The sequence below is a fragment of the Sorex fumeus genome, unplaced genomic scaffold (genome assembly GCF_029834395.1).
Source record: "Sorex fumeus unplaced genomic scaffold, SorFum_2.1 ptg000024l, whole genome shotgun sequence".
Lineage (NCBI taxonomy): Eukaryota > Metazoa > Chordata > Mammalia > Eulipotyphla > Soricidae > Sorex > Sorex fumeus.
In genome coordinates this window covers 42354045-42374701 of record NW_026606081.1, presented here as the reverse complement: position 1 = coordinate 42374701, position 20657 = coordinate 42354045, and positions in this window count along the sequence as shown.

Below are 20657 nucleotides of genomic sequence, written 5' to 3'. Positions count from 1 at the left end.
GACCATGAAAGTCTCTGAAAATTTTCAACATTTAAAGTAAAATTGTTTTGACTTTTTTTACCTTCTTTGCCTTTTTTTTCTGAATTATAAATGATACTAGGTGTTTTCATGTATTTACCGTATGCATTGGTAAATTTTGACACACGTATATTTATAAAATAATAAACAAAATAAAGATAATGATAATGAGATCATGAGTACCCAGCCTTTCACTCCATTTTTTTTAATGCTCCTTTGAAATTCTTTCAAACTTCCCTACTCAAATCCTTTTTTTGTCCCCAGGAAACCACTGATTTTCTTTCCTTCACCATAGATTTTATTTGTATTGTCAAGAATTTCAGGTAAACGGTACCATACAATTTTAACCTTTTGGAGGTAGCTTTCACTCAGCATATTTATTTTGAGATTCATCAATATATTTTGCAAAGTACATAAAATCTACTCAATTTAATTAAAAATAATATTCCAGTAGTGTATATTTGACTTTTTTTTATTATTCGGGAGCCACACATGGCTGCTGAGGATCTATTTCTAGCTCAGTTGTCAGTTATTACTTTTCCACCCTTTTCCACACCAGGAAGTACTCAGGGCTCATGTCTGGCTCTCTGCTCAGAGATCACTCCTGGTGGAGCTTTGGGGATTAACCATATGTAGTGCTGGCATTTGATCCTGGGTTTGCTGCATGGAAGACAAATGCCCTACCTGCTGTATTGTCGCTCTGACCTGTTCAGACTGAATAAATTTCATGATTCCATTTACATATTTTTTATGCTTATTGACTTCAGTATCTTATTAACTTTGTATTTGTGTCCCCTATATAATGTATAAGTTTTTAATTTATGTACACATATTGAGGAATGATCAGGGTAAGTCTAGTTGACATTTACCAAACACACACACACACATATAAAGTAGTTATAGTAATATATGACTTATATTACCATGACTTACCCATTTTATAAGTGGATACTTCTACCCTTTGACCCTCTTCATCCATTTTTTTCCTTATCTCATCTTCCATTCCTAGTCACAAAAAACCTATGTTGTATATCTTGGATCTTATGTGTTGTATCTTCCACAAATACATGTTCTCATAAGTATTTTTCTTTTACTCTGTTTTAGTGTAATACCCTCCAGATCCACCCACACTATTGCAAGTAGCAAAATTGATTTTTGTTATTCATGTGATGATATTCCATTCGGCTACACATATTTATTTTTTTATCTACCAGTTGATCAATCCATCATCCAAGCAACACTTTCCCATCGTTTCATTCATTAGTACACATGATCTCTGCATGTATTTCTATTGTAAACAATAGCCAAGGAAGCTCACATATACATATATTTTCAATTCAGTGCTTTTATTTTCTTTCTATAAAAATGTTCAGATGGAGAACTGCTAAGTCCGTTCATTAGTCCTATGTTAAGTTTTTTGAGGAACCTCTATGACATTTTCCTTACTGGTTTCTCTAGTTTGCCTTCTCACAAATAAGACCAAAATTTCTCTTTGCTCTACATCCTCTGTAAGAGTTCATTTTTTTAAATGGTGTTTGTTTAATAGAGTTTCCCCCTCTGTTCTCCATTCACTTCCTTTTGATGTCTTTGTCATTGGTGTGGGCTTTAGGAATCACACATGTGGTCATGGTGTAATGAAAACTGCACACTTGTGGCATGAAGGATCACACTGATAGTGTCACTGGGATGGCACTCAACCATGTGTGGCACTGTTGGGGTTCAAACCTAGGGCTTCTGACTGCAGGGTTTTGATTCTCTATCACTGCGTCACATCCCTGAGCCCTACCATTAAAATAACATTCAAAATTCCTTTTAGATATTGTAAGTCCATACCTTATTCTGAGTTCTTTAGTTTTATCCTAATGCTCTTTTTTCTATTGCAGGGAAAAACATTATATTAATAATTTGCTTATTGCTATCTTTTTTGTTTGCTTTTGGGCCACAGCTGGTGTTCTCAGGGATCACTCCTGGTTCTGTGCTTAAGGCAAATTCAGGCGTACCAGGAATCAAACCCAGGTCTGCCACATTCAAGGCAATCCCCCTGCCCATTGTACTATTGCTCTGGTCCCCTATAATTCTGTTTTATGATCAATTCATTATTTTCTTGAAGTAGAGATACTCCAGACTCATCTTTTTTCTTTTCTCCAGAAGTCCTAGAATCAACTATTTTTCCATTCATTTCAGACTCATTTTTTTCCTTTTCTCCAGAAGTTCCATAAACAACTATTTTTCCATTCCATTTATTACTAAATATATTTAAAAAAAAAGATACTAGCATTTCAGCTGTAAAGTTGTTTTGTTCTAGGATGTTTCAAAAACAGAAAGGAAAGATATGAGTTAATAAAACAAATATTCCCATAAGTAATATCAATATCTACATTACATAAAGAGTTCTTAATGTGGGTCTCTAATTTAGATCTTTTATCACGTAAACATTCAATTTATGATATTCACATTTCTACTTTAGTAGTGGAAATTTAACTTTTATCACCGGTCACTGATTTAGCTATTGTTTTACTTCCCATATAATTGTACAATAGTACAAAATTGTTATTCCATGTACTAATATAAAACAATTTTTGCTGGAGCGATAGCACAGCAGTAGGGCGTTTGCTTTGCGCGCGGCCAGCCCAGCCGAACCAGGTTCGATTCCTCCAGTCCTCTTGGAGAGTCTGGCAAGCTACCGAGAGTATCTTTCCTGCTCAGCAAAGTCTGGCAAACTACCCGTGATGTATTTGATATTACAAACAGTAACAAGAAGTCTCACAATGGAGACATTACTGGGCCCTCTCGAGCAACTCGATGAACAACAGGAGGACAGTGCTACAGTGCTACTATTATTAACTATTAAAAAGTTAATACTTAATTTTAGTTAATTTTAATTTTTTTCTTACAGACAAGTTTCATGTTCTACATTATTTTCTTTATAACCTTATCATCAATCCATTTAGAGCTGAGAAGTTGTGAGCATTTTTTAAATAGGAAAAAAAATTCTCTTATTCCAGTTGACTATCTTCACCTCAAATCCTGTGTCCTAATATATGATTTTTAAATTAATATATAATATGTTTATTATATACATAATATATTTATATTATATTTGCATATAATACATAATAAAACATATCAAAATGAATATATAATATATTTATTGTATAATACATTCATGGGCTGGAGTGATAGCACAGCGGGTAGGGCGTCTGCCTTGCACGCAGCCAACATGGCCGACCCGAGTTCGATTCCTCCGTCCCTCTCGGAGAGCCCGGCAAGCTACCGAGAGTATTCCATATGCCAGACACAGTAACAACAAAGTCTCCAATGGAGACGTTACTGGGCCCGCTCGAGCAAATCGATGATCAACGGGAGGGCCTTTACTTATAATACATTCATATATAACATCTACATATGTAGATAATATAATAATATAATATATTAAAATATATAGATATATCTATATATTTAAAGTTTATAAATATACACATGGGCTGAAGCGATAGCACAGTGGGTAAGGCGTTTGCCTTGCATGCAGCCAACATGGCCGACGGAGTTTGATTCCTCCACCCCTCTCGGAGAGCCCGGCAAGCTACCAAGAGTATCTCGCCCCCACGGCAAAGCCTGGCAAGCTACCCGTGATGTATTCAATATGCCAAACACAGTAACAACAAAGTCTCACGATGGAGACGTTACTGGGCCCGCTTGAGAAAATCAATGAAAACAGGAGGACAGTGACTCTTAAATATACACATCCATTTATAAAATATGTATGTATTATGTATGTCCATATGTAATATATATATTCCAGTTTACTTTTTCTGCTGTAAAGATTTTTGTTCATCAAATTGAATTTGGATTATTTGGCAGAGAGTTAAAATAAATATAGATAAAACTGAATATTTGGGGATGCAATAATAATAATTGCTATAATATTCCTACCTGTTATTTTTAACATTGGGGTTGGCTAAAAGTTTAGGTTGGTTAATTTTATTATTTGAGGCCTTTGCATATGTGGCACTTATTGATTTCTTGCATTTGAATTTTTTTCTTTTCCTCCATTATTCTCAATAAATTACAGGATGTAATTACTTTAAAGACAATTCGATCCTTTTAGGGCTCCTTTCATGATGTGTTAGTTGGAACTAAAGCAATGTTTTATGTCATTTTTGTTACTGAAAAATAATGCTTCTCTGAAGAATTATGAGTCTTTCCTACTCTGAAAATGAAAATAGTCACTATTTTCCCAAATCCATTCCTGATCCTTCTAATACTTTTCTGACCTTTTGTAGGACTGTCAATGTACTTTCTAAACTCAAAGGTAGACAGAATGTAGGGTTCATGCCCTTGGGCACTCTTTGGCATAAACTGGTCTACTTTGAGTAGGAATATCCCCCTTCCTGGCACCACTGCCTGAAAATTTTTTCAGGGATTGAACATTTGTAGGGCTACCCTCACTTGCATCCATCTTTCAAGAATTTTCATATTTGATTGTTTGATACCCTTCATCTTGAAAGCCATTGTTCCATAATTTTGTTCAGTCTTTACTGGTATCAGGTTATAGGATAAATGTAATCCTACTCAATCTTGGCCTGAAGCAATAGTCTACTCACTAGTAATTTTTTACAACTTTCTTCACTTTTAAATCCTATAATTTTATACCTGTCATGGTTCTCATTGGTATGAATGAGTCCTTTATGAAATTTACACTTTGACTTTCCTTATAAATTCAAGAGACTTTATGAAATTTCTAAATGACACACCTCCACTCTGTCTTCACATATTTTATTTCTTATATAGTTTACCTACAATTTTGTTTTCTATAAAACTGATCTTGTTATCTTATTCTAGAGATTACACTGTTCTGTTAAGTAGAGCTCACACATATTTCTAAATTAAGTTTTTATTTTATAATAAAAATGTTAAGTTTTCAGAACTTTATTCAGCAACCTTTTTGGTGAACATGAACAAGTTTAAATAGACTTTGCCCAGGTTCTATATTATTTCTCCTTTTACTTGAAGTCCCTTGTTTTCTTTTTGAAAGTTTAAGTCAATTGGTAGTTTGCATTTAATTTCATGTGAAAGTTGTAAGGTATATTGTGAAGCAGTTATAAAATATATTGTATAAAAGTGCTCTGATGGTAAAATAGTTAAGAGTGCTGAGACTTACAGAATTTTTTTGAACTTGTTAAGCTGGCTTAAAGGTTTTATTTTTGGTAACCGAGTGATATTAATATCAGAATATCTTCAAACAAAAGTGCTGCTTGGAAATAAAACCCCAGAGAATCATGTGAGTCTCAAGTTTCCACAAGTCATATTTGTTGGGTATTGTGTATTCCTTTAAAAAATTCCTTAGAACACAAACCCTTATATAAAAGCTTAGAATACTTTGTAAAGAGCAATGGCCATTTCCTGATTTTCTTATTTCTTGATATCATTGTGTCTATGCATTTGCAAGTCTAAGTAACAAAAAGATGTTAGATTTTTCCAATCATTTTCTGATTTGTTTTGCATCATTATTTATTTATTTATTTTAAAAAATTTTATTAGTGAAACACCATGAAGTACAGTTGTAGACTTACAAATATTTGTGCTTGGGTTTCAGTTATACAATGATAGAATACCCATCCCTCCACCAGTGCCCATTCTCCACCACCAATGATCCCAGTATCCCTCCCATCCCTTATCTCCCCCATTCCACCCCACCTCTGTGGCAGGGCATTCCCTTTTGTTATCATTATTTAAACTTCCTTAATATTGCTATAAGCTTTAACTCTGGTTTTTTTTTTTGTTAACATCAGATAGAAAGGAATAAAAGAGAAGACTTTGTTAATGCTTTAGATCCAGACTTTTATATTAAATAATTATGTTGCATATTATTATATTATTATAATCTCCCAAAGGTTCACTTTAATATTTGGGAGTACAGTTAAAGTAAGCAATGTAAATATGTATTATTTACCAAGGATAGACATAGTAAAGTTTTATTCAAGTACTTTAATCTCCCTAAGCCAAAGGGTTTGAAAATTTTCTCTTAAATTATAAATAACAGAGAAAACTAAGTTAATTACAGCACTCAGTTATCTTTTATCTTTTTCTGTAATCAGATTTTAATGGGAATTTATATACTCTAAAGAAGAGGGTATTAAGTGGGGAAAGTACAGAGATGTTGACAATATTTGAGTAGCCTATTTGGGAAGTTGTTAGTTCAAGGATGTTTATTGAGTATTAATTCAAAGATCTTTCTAGATCTTACCTGAGCTATTAGTTACTTTAAATATGGTGATGATATACATGCCAATCTGGAGAGAATGGCACACATCAAAAAGTTTGGAAATAGGGAGTGTTGTGGTTGTGGTAAGAAAGAAATGTTTGTGGGAATGTCATCTGGTTTAGTCTCTATGGAAAGCAAAATGGCGATATATACAAAAAACAGAAATAGGAATACCATACCAGTGACACCACTTCTTAGCATCTAAACCCCAAACATCACTGTATCACTGTATCACTGTCATCCCGTTGTTCATCGATTTACTTGAGTGGGAGCCAGTAACGTCTCCATTCCTCCCAGCCCTGAGATTTTAGCAGCCTCTCTTTACTCGACCTTCCCCACGCTGTCATATTGGAGGCTCTTTCATGGTCAGGGAAATGAGATCCGTTATTGTTACTGTTTTTGGCATATCAAATATGCCACGGGTAGCTTGCCAGGTTCTTCCATGCAGGCGGAATACACTCTGTAGCTTGCCAGGCTCTCCGAGAAATATATATATATATATATATATATATATATATATATGTGCATATATACATATATATATCAAAATCAATATATATATATATATCATATATCTATATCTCATACATATATGTATGGGCTGGAGCGATAGCACAGAGAGTAGGGCATTTGCCTTGCATGCAGCCAATGTGCCCGACCCGAGTTCGATTCCTCCGCCCCTCTCAGAGAGCCCGGCAAGCTACAGAGAGTATCTCACCCGCATGGCAGAGCCTGGCAAGCTCCCCGTGATGTATTCAATATGCTAAACACAGTAACAACAAGTCTCACGATGGAGACGTTACTGGGCCTGCTCGAGCAAATCGATGAACAACGGGAGGACCATGACCGTGATATATATGTATTTCCCTCTATGATTTGTTGCCTACTGTCTTAACCCCATCAAATATGGTGTGGCAATTATGGAAAATGGGTAGAAATGGGTAGGGAGTGTCTTATGATGTTTCCAGGAATATGTTCACTCATATATGAGGCTCGGTCCCAGACTATGGAAACCGGCCTGGAGCGTGGCAGTGGTTGGGTGGTGGAGGTCGGCTGCTGGGACTGGGTTTTTGGGGTGGGGAGGGCTCTCACCCACCTTGCTCTAGGGCGCCTGAGTGAAAACAGCCTGGTGCGGAGTCTGGCGACATGGTTATGGGGGCATCATTTTATGCTCCCTTCCGGGAGAAGCAGCCATGAGTTTAACCCCCAAACATAAATACCTTTATTCAAAAGGACATACGCACACCTATATTCATCACCACCTTGTCTACTATGGAAACAACCTGAATGCCAAACTACAGATGAATGGATCAAGAAGTTGTGGTGTGTATATACACACAATGGACTTCTAGTCAGCTCTATGAAGGAACAGAACTGTGCAATTTGCAGCAACATAGGTGGAACTAGAAGACATAGCACTGAGTAAAGTCAGTCTAAAGGAAAAGCAGAGGTACAGAATTATCTATCTCATGATATGTATTTGCTTATACACACACAGCAAATTAGTCACAAGTGCCAAAGGTAACACAACTGTAGGTGTGATCCATACAACTGAGTTGGAGGGTGGAGAGAGTTGAAAGGAGAAATGCTTCTGTCCTTGGGGGAAGAGAAGTGGGTATGCTGGTTGAGGTTTGGAGTTATGTGCATGAGAAATTATTATTGGCCGTATTGTAAACCACAGAATCTCAAAGTCAGTAAAAAATTTTTTTAAAAAAAAGGTGGTATTTTTTTTCTGATTTCTGCATTGCTGCAGATATGAAATGCTTTGTTTGTTCAGTATCTGTGCATTTTATTAAAGTTTTAATAAGTTTTGCCTCAGAATTTTAGAAACCAACAAAACATTTTCCTTTGGGGTTGGGTAAAACATTTGTATGGCAAGAATGGAGTACTGAGTTCTATACCTCACACCACATGTGCATTTACATGCCCAGAAAGTCTTTTTAGTATCTGAAAGGTAGCAGAATATTAAGTATGTAGGAGAAAATTGAAATGTTTTAAAAATAGTGATCTGACATTATATCCTTCATTTTATGTCTTAAGCTTTGCAAAAGAAAGTATAAATGCATTTTCAAATTTGAAATTATACAGATAGTATTAATATGATTGATTTCAAAGGGTTTTAGACGAAAAGGATTTGGAAAGAAGATATATGACACAAGGAGTCTTTTTTCTTATCTCTGATAAAGCTCAAATTAGAGCAAGAAAAAAGATATGTATGCCAGAATGAGCTCTTAAATTTTTAAAAACCGTTCCTTATTTCATGTCATAGCATTTATCGTATATCAAGGTACTTCCCTGGTGATAGAGTTATTGCAGTAAATATCTCTCATGCTTATCATTCTGCTTTTTGTTACTAATTTTCAACAATATAGTCTTTATAATGTTTTGTTCATCTTTCATCTTTGAAATTTTTCCTCCAAGTTCTTAAGCTCTTCAATTATTTATGTGCTTCATTCCAAAATGATTGAGTACTCATGATGTTCCTGAGGTCATAACCTAGTGCCAGAGATACAGATTTTTGTTTTCTGGTCTCATCTTTGACATTTAATAAGAAGGCTAGACCTTCTATTCCAAGTATTATTTCAACTTGCTTTCCTCTATTTGTCTCTTGTCTTAAAATTCCATGTTAATTCGGCCGTTATTGTCCATTTGCTTCTGGAGGCCACCTTTATCCCATTTTGCTGTCACCCCAGCCTGTGTGTCTACTCCCCACTTTAAGTTACTGTGGTCTTTTCTGTCACATAAAACAAATTTTACTGAAAGATAATGGATAATGGGGATGATTATAACTTAGAATAGAAAAGCATTTCATCATAACAGTGAAACCTCAACCAAACTTTGAATGTGAATGGAATTTCACAATGTCTGGACTGGCAAATTACGATGCGCTTGGATCTTTGTCTCCTGTATGGACAGCAAACTCTGGGCTGTGAAAATAGGATAAAAAGCTTCTTCCTTCTTTTTCCATAGTCGCTGTGTTTGAGCGCAATCTGGACCAAACAGAGGACTAACTTCTCACATTTTCCTTCTGTAACTCGATGCTACACCCTTTCATTTCACATCAAGAGTACTTGTATGTTCATTTGGAGACAGATACCTTTGCGATATGGCAGAGTAGAATAAGGAGGCTCCAAAATCATAATATTTCTGATAAATAATAATAACAGCAATGACAATATCATGTTTATTAATTACTAATGCTGGCCCTAACCTAATTGTTATGTGCTAGTATCTTACAAGAATATCCCATGCATTTTAAATATTCGAAAATTGTCATGATATTTCTCCTTAGTTGCTAAATTGTTAATATTGTCATTTCATGTGGAAGAAAGTTTAAATTAGAATAGTATGATACCTTTCTAAAAATATCACAGTTAGTTCAGTCTAAAGCTAGAATTATATCCTCATTATGTCTGACTCCATTTTCGGAGTTTTAATGTGTTCTCAATTATACTTCTACAGGTCCTAATCATAGGCTAAGTAAACCTAGTTTACCTCTGCCCTTCAGAATCTCATGTATCATATTTGATTTTGAAGAATGTAAGTCAGTGGGATAGTTTTGCACTCTAAAATAGAATAAAAAGGAAAATTTAGGACCTTCTAAGTAAGATTTCATTCATCCTGGAGAGTCCCAGAAGACATCAGATAGTTAAATTCATTGACTTTGAGATGTAAAAATGGAAATGAATTCATATGGGGCAGGGATTTTCATAAGATGCTGAAACTAGGAAGGCTGGACAACTGCAAAACACATTGTCACTAAAAATTATACAGTCCTGCAAGTGTTCAAGAAAACCCTGTTTCAGCAGCAGGCTGCTTGGAGTTACTAGATTATAGCCTTGGTGTTTTGACAGCTATTTGAGAAGGAACTATGAGTTTTCTTTTCATCTAACAATGGAAAAAAGCTAGAGAATTGGTGGGAGAAGGGGGAGGCAGAAGAGCAATGAAGCAATGATCTTGAGAGAGAATTCAAGCATTTTCTGTTGTATTTACAGAGTACTGTTCCTGGTTAGAAAAGGCCTGTGCCTTAATGGGCACAAGAGCACGTAGAAACTTTGTTTCTACGTTGAAAGAAAGACAGATCATTCTGTTGGTATCTTCAAATGAAAATCTGTATTGAAGTGAGATACACATTGGTTCATACACATGTTTTACATGGAACATTCCATTTTTTTTGTCTCTTACACAAACTGCTTCCTCTTTTATTATTTGTGTGCGCTCGGTATCAAACGAGAGGTCTCATACATGAGAAACTTAAACACTAGCACTGAGCTAAATACTTGGTCCTGCTTCCTAGTTCTATACTGAACTATGTTTGGTTTAGTGACTAGGCGTGATACATCTTTTTTAAATATGTGCTTAATATAGTTTAAGTTAAATCAGAAACTCACTTATTAATTAGTGACTTACAAACTTACACAGTTTTTATTGGCAACAGAAATATTCTAAAACTAAAAAGACTGTACAGAAATCAAGGTGATTTTCTTGCATGAGCATTAAGTATTACTTATTATTCACTGTCACTGTCACTGTCCTCCAATTGTTCATCGATTTGCTCAAGCGGGCCCAGTAACGTCTCCATTGGTGACTTTTGTTGTTACTGTGTTTGGCATATTAAATACATCGCGGGTAGCTTGTCAGGCTCTGCCGTGCAGGCAAGATACTCTCGGTAGCTTGCCGGTCTCTCCGAGAGGGGTGAAGGAATCGAACTCGGTCGGCCATGTTGGCTGTGTGCAAGGCAAACCACCCTACTGCTGTGCTATCGCTAATATAACTATATAACAAAGGCACTACATTCTGTAGTTATTCATTTATTCCAACTAATAATGCATAATTTTTTTACTTTATAAACTCTAACTTGGCTTTCTATACTTCCTAAATAAAACTATTTTACTTAAAGCATTGTTTTTGAATTCAAAATGAAGCTTTATAAAACACCACCTTTATTCTCTCAGACTAAGTCACATTAAGGTGCAAATACTATAGTTATGAGGTTTAATCGTATAGTTATGAGCAAATCCTATAGTTATAGTTATGAGGTTGAATAAGGAATATTTTAGGATATCAGCACTGACACAGTATTAGTTGGTCTTAGTAAAAGAAGACTGAATTAGGTTAAAGTAGAACATGAGTAAGTGCCTCTTCTATATAAAATATGGAATGAATATATAGTTAATATATATGGAAAGTAAAAAAAAAGATACTTTTCTTTTTTCATGCTAAGTAATAATGTCCCGCACAACTGGGTTCCTCTGCTGGTTCCTTCATGCATGAGGCTCGTCCAAGCATGTGGAGAGTGGTCTTGAACATTGGCTGTGTCTGGGTTCCTGAGGTCTTCAGCTACTGGGTCTCTGAACTAGCGGAGGAACCTAGGTGTGGGGGACCCTGGGCTGAGATCTCCAAGCCTGCCCGATTGGGACTGGATCTCCTCTACCCAGATCTCCCATCTTCCAATAGCTAGACAGTTACACCCACCAACTGTCCTCCACGCTGTCTAATATATGTAACTATAAAACCAAGTTCCCGGAAGCACAAGGCAGTATTTGTTGCAGTGCGACCTCTTATTGTCTAGTACTCACTCTCTGAGAACTCGACAGGCTACCGAGAGTATCCTGCTTGCACTGCAGAGTCTGGCAAGCTCCCCATGGTGTATTCAATATGCCAAAATCCAGTAACAATGATGCGTCTCATTCCCCTGACCCTGAAAGAGCCTCCAATGTGGTACTTGCTAAAATTTCAGGGCTAGGACAAATGGAGACATTACTGGTGCCTGCTCTAGGAAATCGGATGACAGTGATCCAGTGACTGTGAAGTCGTAATGTATAAATATTTAAAAAAGTATAAACCCAATTAAATTTTTAAAAAATTACTATCCTGAATCTAACAGGTACATGAAATCTTGAGAGTAAGAAGATCATATGAAGATATTTAAAATAAAATTAAGATAAATTGAACAAACGTTTGATCTGAGGTGGCTGTACTTTATAGATGGGATCAGTCTTCATTGGTAGTGACGCAGGAGGGTGGATGGAAGGTCTTGGGCTCCTACAAGTTGGTCATGAGTTGATGCAACCTTTTACACCAAGGCCATAAATGCCAAGCACCATTGTAAACACATTACCTTAAGTGTAAAACATTTGAAAAACAAAAAATTTTTTTAGAAAAGAAGTTATAAGATTGTTTTAGTTTCCATTTTTATAATACAAATGATCATGGATGAGGGTGGACAATGAGCACAGAAGTCTTTCTGAGTTGCAATACTATATTTAGAAAGACTGGAAGAATATGGACTATGGAACATCTGATTGCATTCTCTCTGAAAACAAGGACCAAGGTAAAATCATTCTGTTATTGAATGTTCAAACAATTAATTAAGAAAAAAGCAAAATAAAACACAGAAATGAAAGGATAGTTTATACTTTTAGTTTAATACAGTGTAGCAGGGAATTTTATCGTTCAAATAAAAATTAAGTTGAAAATTAAGTTTACAGAGGGTAAAAAGGGTTGAGATAGTACAGCCTTTTGGTGGGAGGAATTTGAAAGATTAGCTCTGAATTCTCTGCTAACCTTGGGAGTCTTTGACCTTGTGTAGGAAGTAAGAGTTTTATTTAAGGAGAGGAATTTAGACTCACATAAGCTTGTGTTTATCATATTGAAAAACCATCTAGGCCCTTGTTCGAGACTATTGCAATGGGGCTAAGATTATCCAGTAGAGGGGAAAGATTAGACTCTACTCTGAATACAACAAAAACAGATCTTTAGTCAAAAAGCAGAATGTGGGAATTGGTGGGGAAAAAAACTAAGAGGAGATGTAAGGGGTTTTTGCTAAACTGCATGATAGAATTTTTTCTAAAGGCAGACATCAAACATGGGGATTAAGAAGACTAATTGTATAGAAAAGGTAAGGAATTTTTAAAATAACATTCTAGAAGTCTTGCTAAAACAGGACTCAGTTATCCAAAAATAGGACCTTAGAGCCAGGTCTAGTTAAAAGGAGCTCTGAGGCGCCTCATTAAAGTTTAATTTAGGCTGGAGCGATAGCACAGCGGTAGGGCGTTCGCCTTACAAGCGGCCAACATGGCCGACCCGAGTTCGATTCCTCCACCCCTCTTGGAGAGCCCGGCAAGCTACCGAGAGTATTCGATATGCCAGACACAGTAACAACAAAGTCTCCAATGGAGACGTTACTGGGCCCGCTCGAGCAAAAGTCTTTACCAGTCATGGATGCTGCCTTATCACTTATCACTTAACTTCCCGTTAGTCGTCGATTTGCTGGAGCGGGCGCCAGTAACGTCTCCATTTGTCCCTGTTGCGTGCTAGTGTAGCCCAATGGCATCTGTTCGCTCCGGGAACATGAAGGGCCTCAAACCGATCGTTCATGATCTTGACGAAGAAGTCTGACCATCTGGAAGGTGGGCGGCCACGCGGTCTTTTGACATCCCGTGGAATCCAGTCGGTAACAGCTCTAGTCCAGCGGTCGTCTTTAAATCTCATTACGTGAGCAGCCCATCTGATTTTCGACACCTTGGCAAATGAGACAGCGTCCCTGATTCTTGATCATCGGCGGATGTCAGAACTCCGGATTCTTTCTCTCATTTGAGTGAAACGTGATATTCCAAGCATAGCTCTTTCTATTCTTCTTTGGGAGACCTGAATAGCGTTCTCATCCTGTTTGCTAGGGCCCAGGTCTCAGGCATATGTTAATGCAGGAAGAACAGTGGAATCAAAGAGATGTGCCCGGAGCCGGAGGTTCTTCGTTCTCTTAGCTATTTCTTCGACGTTCTTGAAGGCGTTCCAAGCCGCTCTCTTCCTCCTGCGCAGCTCGGGTGCCAGGTCATTTGTCATGTTGACTTCTCGACCTAGGTACACATAACTGTTGCATTCGGAGATGGTCGTTCCATTGAGAGCGAATGGGGCGTCAGGAACAAGGCTGTTTCTCATAAACATTGTCTTCGTAAGATTCAGCTGTAGTCCTACCTTCCCACACTCACGGTCAAAGTTGGCCAGCATTTGTGCCGCTTGGCTGATGTTTGGTGTTATTAAAACAATGTCATCAGCAAATCGGAGGTGGTGTAGTTGCCAACCATCTATCTTCACTCCCATTCCTTCCCATTCCAGTCATCGAATGATGTTCTCGAGGGTGGCACTGAAGAGTTTTGGTGAAATGGTATCACCCTGCCGCACCCCTCTCTTGACATCAACGATCACTTCTTTGTAGAATGGTGAGATCCTGGCAGTGAATCCTCAATACAACTCACAGAGGATCTTGATGTATTGGGCTTGAATGCCCTGATTGGCTAGGGCTTCAATGACCACTTCCGTCTCAACAGAATCAAAGGCCTTCTTTAAATCAATGAACGTTAAACAGAGTGGCATCTTGAACTCCCGAGAAACCTCAATGAGCTTGGTTATCGTGTGGATATGGTCGATGGTGCTGAATCCTTTGCGGAACGCAGCTTGCTCGCATGGTTGTCCTTCATCTAGTGTTCTGCCAATCCTATTTAGGATGACTCGAGTGAACAACTTGTAGATGACAGACAATAGGCAGATCGGGCGATAGTTGGCAATGTCATGGGTGTCTCCGTTCTTGAACAGTAGTATGGTCCTGCTGGTTTTCCACTGGGACGGAACCTTGCATTCAGACAGGTAGCAAGTGTATTGATGAGTACTGCCGGCAGGTTCTTCAGGTGTTCACGTCTGACCTTGTCTGGGCCGGGTGCTGTTTGTTTCTTTACTGACGAAATGGCGTGTTGGATTTTGGAAGGGAGAACGTTGGGAACGACATATCCATCCTGTGGAATTTGGTATGTCGGCAAGTGGACATGGCTATCGAAGAGATTTGAGTAGAAGTCATGGATAATCTTCTCCATTGCCGTTCTGGAGGATGTGATGGATCCATCAGGACATCGGAGGGCAGTCATCTTGGTCTTGTAGTTGGCGAAGGACAGGCGGGCGTTACGAATACTTTTCCCAGCTTCTGCCGCATCTACCAGTACTTCTGCTCTTCTCTCTTTGAGGTCTTCCTTGATCACATCTCTGCACTGCTTTGCGAGCTCAGACGTTAGCTTGCGGTTGCCTGAGGCATGCGCCAAACCACGCTGGCGAATTAGCTCAAGAGTTTTCGAAGACAGGCATTTTTTTGTGTCTATCTCTCTCTCTTGGCGTTCCTTGCACATTCATGGAGGTGCTGAACCAGTCGATCGTATTCCTCGTCAATGTTGTCAACAATGGCATCTTCCCATGTTGCCGCAATAGTGCCAAAGAGTTCCCAGTTGGTGGTCGTTCTGGGAGTTCTCTTTTTGAACTTTGCATCCCTTTCTCCCCGTTCTGTGAAGTAGAATTTTGCACGAAGGAGACGGTGGTCCGATCCCGTTAGAAATTTTGGGACAACAGCGACATCGGTCAGGCAAAACCATCGATTGAATATGATGTGGTCTATTTCGTTGTGGAATTGTCCACCGGGAGACTCCCATGTCCAACGTTTAGATTCTGCCTTCTGGAACTGTGAGTTACCATGGATGTTCCTGGTCGACATGATGAACTCAGACAGTCTCTCACCCTGTTCGTTCCATTCTAGGCCATGGGTCCCGATGTGAAGTTCTTCAGCTGATCTTCTCGGTCCTATCTTGGCCTTAAAATCACCCACAATGATCTTGTAGAAGGTGTGGTCTTCTTTATAGAACTTTTCCAGCTCCATGTAGAACTTCTTGATTTCTCTTTCATCATAATGAGATGTTGGTTCGTAGACAACGAAGATAGAAACTGCAGGCAGTGAGCCACATCTATTCAAATGTAAACGTCCGATTCGGGTTGTTAGGCATTCAAATGAATCAATGCTCATGGCCAAGTTTGTGTTGACAAGGACACCGATGCCTCCGACACCTCTTTTATTGCATGTTCCGAGAAACAATTCTTCTCCAGTGTCGAAAACGGCTTGGTGAGATTCGTGCCTTCTTGTCTCGGTCAGACCAATGATGTCGTACTTGATCATTCGTGCTTGTACCATCAGGTCCTCGATGGATGCATCTGTTGCTAGTGTACGTGCATTGAAAGTACAGATGATCATTTTTGTCTTCCTTCGTTGTGGCAGCCTAGTTCGGCCTTGAGATTTTGTCGGCCTCTCCTTTCTCATCCTTCTCTGTGCTGCCATGTCAGTGAAGCCTTCAGAGTCAGGTGAATGAGACCAGTTGTAGTTACTGGTATGCCAAAACCAGTAACTCGATATGCCAAAACCGGTAACTACAATTGGTCTCATTCATGCTGCCTTATATCATGAACAAAATTGCCTCTAAAACAATCATCACAGCAGACCATCAACATCACTTTCAGTTTGAAATGAAAATATGAAATCCTAAGTTCTAGGGTTGAGGATTTTTCACTAGTGGTTGTAGAGAAATGAAATGGTACTGAACTCTTATAAGCACAGATTCCTGTATGACTCTACAGATTATCCATCTCTTACACTATACTGAATACCCCCTTCTAGATAAAAATAATAATCGCTCATGTCCTTGAGTCTGGTTATGCAGCAGTTTAAGTAATTTAGTGAGGGTCATTCAGAGCTCCAGTGATGGAATTAGGATGACAGTGAGAGGGTCTGATGCAGTGATGCAATGGGCTTTTCAAGTCCTCGGTCTGGAGAAGGACAATGCTCAGTAAGAATTCAGACTCAGGATTAGCTTTAGTACTTTCCATATTGCTATAGCACAACAGGCAGGGCTTTTGCCTTGCATGTGGCCGACCTGGGTTCGATTCCTCCATCCGTCTCGGAGAGCCCGGCCAGCTACCAAGAGTATCCAGCCCGCACGGCAGAGCCTGGCAAACTCCATATGGTGTATTCGATATGCCAAAAACAGTAACAAGAAGTCTCACAGTGGAGATATTACTGTTGCCCACTCGAGCAAATCGATGAACAATGGGAGGACAGTGCTACAGTGCTACTTTCCACGGTAGGAGGGAAAAAAGAAATGGGAAGGGGAACATTTTTTCACTTTGAAGAAAACAAGGCATTTGGGGGTTGGCAAAAGTGTACTTCTATGCATGAGGATGACCTGAGTTCAGTCTCTAGCACCTCATATATCCTCCAAGCCCAGCCACGATGCCTCTTGAATGACCCATGAGTAAGCCCTGAGCACCACTGAGGGTTGTCCCCAAACAAACAAACAAACAAACCAAAAGCAAAGTCACTTATTCTCCCATTTTCAGACATGTTTTTGCTCTGTATTTTGTGACATAACTTTTATCAGGGAAATTTTGCACATCAGTTTTTCTTATAGATATATTTTGCTTTGGGCCCGAGAGATCGATAGGGATTTAGGTGCTTGCCTTGATCCCTGGCATTGCATATGATCCCTTGAGCACCACCAGTAGTGATCTCTGAGTGCAGAGCCACAGAGTAAACCCTGAACAGCATGTATGGTACCCCCAAACCAAACCAGATCAAAACAAAAAGAAAAAATCCAAGCAAACAAAACAAATATTTTGCTTCCTGTTCATGGGTATAGAGAAATGTTCATTTTAGAGAGACTGAAAAATGTGTTCTATTTGAAATTTAAGATATTTACCAAATATTTTATTATATATGTATATATATACATATATTATGTAAAGCACCACAAAGAACTAAATTTTACTTTCTGGAAGAACTGAATATCCATGTCTGTGTCTGTCTGCTGTTGTAAAATAATGTTGGTGTCTTTCAAATAGAGCATATTTTGGTTGCATGTTTAATATGAGCAAGCACTCTCTGGGTTAAAAAAATATAGATTAACTAGATATTTTTCAAAACAGCAAAATGAGTGACAAAAATGGAGACAATGAAGCATATTTTGTATGCAATGTCAGTTTATAACTTGCATTTTATTTCTGCATTCCCCACAATCAGTAGAAAACCTGTTAATTTGCATATTTCTATTATTGTACCTTACTATCTTAAAAATTTAGTATGTTCTTCTGTGTTTGTATGTACTTATGATTTAGCATGTACTGAAAAAATGATTTCTCTTCTCAGAAATATTTGAGATGATCGAATGTGTTGGCAATGACGCATTGCAGAGGTGTGCTGGCCCTTTAATGCTCTGCTTCTGTTGTCATGGAAATAAGATTTTCAAGTAGGTTTATGTGCTCTGCTTTGCTTTTTATAGATTCCCTATCATTTTAGTTGGTTTTGGACAAGCACCCTTATTTTTAAAATAAAAACAACCTTTGCTTTACTGTCTCTACCAAAGTATTTCCCAGTTTGATTTCTTAAAAACCTGCAAGTAGGGGTTAGGATTTTCAGAAGGGTATTGATAAAGGCTGGGCTCTGAAAATTAGAATGTTTTTCTAAAAATTTGGAACAAAACACAAAACAGCAGGACCCAGTTTCAACTTCCATCTTTTAGAATGCATGTTGCTCTCACATTATGTTTAGTTGTATAGATACAATTTATTTGTGAGAGAAACGGAAAGAAGCAGAATCATGTAAACACACATGTTGCTTAGCATGCTCCTAACCTCGACTTGCATGTTGTTTCATAATTCAGCATCTGCTTCATCATTTACAATTCCCTTCTGCTGGGAGGTTTGTTGGTTATAACTATTGGTTCTCCTTCTAGCCACATCAGTGATGTTGGCAGATCATATCAATATTCTCTTTCTCACTTTCCTTACCTGTAAAATGTGATAATAACAACTATGTGTCAATTAAATGTGTTAATAAATACAAAGCATTTACAATAGTCAGCTGAGCCAAAATAAGTACCCAGTGAATGTTGTTTGTGCTACCATGATCTTTCATTATCTTCTATCATTCTCCTGTTTCTTTTTTCTTTGGAGCGATAGTACAGCGGTAGGGCGTTCGCCTTACACGCGGCCAACATGGCCGAACCGAGTTCGATTCCTCCGCCCCTCTCGGAGAGCCCGGCAAGCTACCGAGAGTATTCGATATGCCGGACACAGTAACAACAAAGTCTCCAATGGGGATGTTACTGGGCCTGCTCGAGCAAATCGATGATCAACGGGAGGGCCTTTACCTTTACCTTTACCTTTACCTAACTTTTATTAGTGTAACACCATGAGGTACAGCTGTAGACTTACACATTTTTGTGCTTGGGTTTCAGTTATAAAATGATTGAGTATCCATCCCTACACCAGTGCCCATTCTCCACCACCACGGATTCCAGTATCCCGCCCACCCCCCATGCCCCCCTCCCCCGTGTGGCAAGGCATTCCCTTTTGTTCTCTCTCTCTCTCTCTCTCTCCTTTTGGGCACTGTGGTTTGCAAAAGAGGTATTGAGTGGCAATCATGTTCGGTCTATAGTCTATTTTCAGCATGTGTTCTCCCATCCTGGGAGGATCCTCCCAACACCCTTTATTTGGTGTTCCCTTCTCTATCTGAGCTACCTTTTCCCCTAGCATGCGTGGCTGGCCTCCAAGCCATGGAGTAAATCTCCTGGTACTTATCTCGGCTATTCTTGGGTGTTAGTCTCCTTTTTTGTTACTTTATGTTCCCCAGATGAATGCAATTTTTCTATGTCTATTCCTTTCTTTCTGAGTCATTTCGCTTAACATGATACTTTCCATGTAGCACCACTTGTATGTAAATTTCATGACTTCATCTTTTCTAACAGTTACATAGTACTCCATTGTTTAAACACAAATATTTTTGCTACTTAAGATGTTGGATTGTAGAAGATCATTGAGTTATCATTGATACTGTGTTTCCTGTGTCATAGAACCTGTTTTTTTCTTTTTGCCCAAATCTGTAATAATAAATTTATTTTGTCACTAGCTCATTCTCTCTATGCTTCCATTTACAAAAGTATCCAGTACAAATTAATTGAAGTAATGAACAATGGAGAAAATTCATTTAAACAGCCCAGATGTTTCTTCATTTCCCAAATCACTAAGTAGCTATTTAAAAGATAGGAACAAGTGCTGATTTTCCAAATGAGGCATTTTCCTCTGTTCTGGAGAATTTATCATGGGTTAGATTTATTGTTTATTATGGGGAAAAATCAATGCTATACTCTAGGGTGAGTTGTAGTTATAGCTATTTTCTAATATAGTCGACCAAAGCTAAAATATTTTTTGCCCTGTATAGTGAAATGATTATTTATTTGTTCTTGATCAATTAGCCAAAGAGTATCATTGCTTTGCATGTCTAAGTGATTTCATTAAGATGGCTCTAACTTAAAAATCATTTACATTGCTTTCTATATCTCTTTTTTATTCTTTGTTTATTTTGGAACCACACCCAGTGATGCTCAGGGGTTACTCCTGGCTCTGAACTCATGTCACTCTTGGTGGTCTTGGGGGAACCATATGGGGTGTTAAGAATTGAACCCAGGTCAGCAGCGTGCAGGGCTGGTCCTCTACCAGCTGAGCTATCTCT